The following is a 1842-nucleotide window of genomic DNA, read 5'->3' as shown; positions in this document are numbered from 1 at the left end:
AATCTACATGAGTGACCATGAAAAAAGCTTGAAAACTAATTTCCCGTGAGGGCAGTTTCTTCATCCATGACTAAATTGCAGTACAAGAGAAGAGTATGAAAAACATGCTTTGGGTTTGATTACCAAGCTTAAGATCCACACAGGATTGTGAATCCATTTATAAAAGAGCTAAATTCAAACGCAGAGAAAAATATTTGGCCACTGAAGAAAAAAAGTGATTTTAAGAGTATGAGATAGGAGCTGTAATCCCATATAATCAATTTAGTAATGAAATAGACAGTGTGTTTAGTACAAACTGGAATACATTGAACATCAGTAGCACTAAATACATACAAAAAGCCCTTTTGCCTAAAAGAAAGGAAAATCAATAACAGATCAGTTAATGCATCACTATACTCCTTGCAAATCCCAATTCTTAACTATTACAGAAGTTAAGGAACTGGCTAAAGTAAGTGGAACCATAATATGATATGTGTAGCATATGTAAATGTGCTATTGAGACTGGGCATTTCGAATTCCAAAACGTCTATGAACCACTGGAGGATCTGACAAATTGTAGAACTAAAGTTGTTATTTATACCATCTTTAGTCCATGCTAAATATTGTATGTAGATATGACAACCTGAGAAATAAGAATTATAATAATAGAGCACAGAATAGATAGCAATTAGACAAAAGAGGAGACTGTCCCTCTGGTTAAACTATTTTTTAGAAATGCAACACACAAAGAATGGAATAGGGTGGCTAATAATTGAAAAGTAAGAAATGATCCCAGAAAAAAAACCTATAAAACATTGAGGTTGTTCTGTAAAGACAAAAATATGTTTTTCAAACTGAAGCCTTTGAAAAAGGATTAAATGAAAAAATAGACTGAAAGGCACTAGCACTGATGTAAAACATATATATATGTATACTGAACAAATTGAAACATTTTGCTTCATTCTAAACCAGAAAGGAATCCTTTAGTGAAAATAATAAGGCAATAGATGTAAGTTGGCTATGAACTCAAGAGGGAGACTTTATAGTTGGAGTGCTCGATCTTTAGTTTCAAGTAACTTTTGCTTTGCTGTTTTTCAAAATTTGTTTTTGTCCTAATCACCTTATATTAATAGTTCACCATCAGAAACTTCCTAGTTCCTGAGAGCATTGACACAATGTAAAGAACAAGATTAAAAGACCCGTTTACGAACAATGCTCAGCTTCCTCTTCCATTTTTTCTACTTGTGCTGACTCTCATTATGAGCATCTCACATGAAACAGGAAATAAAAAGAAGTGTTACAAGGCAACACGTGGTCAATAACATTCCAAACTTCATCACTTTGACTAGAAGGGTTTAATGACATCCAACACGCCAAAGCCAGTGTAGAAACATGCCATTTCTTTTAAAATATGGACATAAAGAAAGCACAAATGAACCAGGACAACAATATTACAAATGTGAAATTAGGGATTTGGATGCAATGTGACCCATACGGAAAAAAAGATTGTTTACAAAATCAAATTGTTTTGTCCTTTTTTAGTTGTAGAACCCAAATAATAGGAGGACAGATTTCTCTGTGATTTTGGCAGATCCTTTCAAACTATTAAGGGATTCAACAGGAATTATTAACTAGTGTGCTGGGAGAATCTTAAGAAAAAGGTGAGACCTAATACTATACAGAGGAGAATAATTTAATATAGAGGAATACAAGCTTTGCACTAAAATGAAAACACTATGGCCCTCATTACAACATTGGCGCTAAATGCACTTACCACCGTGCAGAAGACCGCCAACACACCGCCGCGGCCACGGAATTCCGCCACAGCTATTACGACCGACAGCTCGGAATCCGCCAAAATCT

This window comes from Pleurodeles waltl, chromosome 7 (assembly GCF_031143425.1).
Source record: "Pleurodeles waltl isolate 20211129_DDA chromosome 7, aPleWal1.hap1.20221129, whole genome shotgun sequence".
Taxonomy (NCBI): Eukaryota; Metazoa; Chordata; class Amphibia; order Caudata; family Salamandridae; genus Pleurodeles; species Pleurodeles waltl.
Note: the sequence above shows the minus strand (reverse complement) of the source record.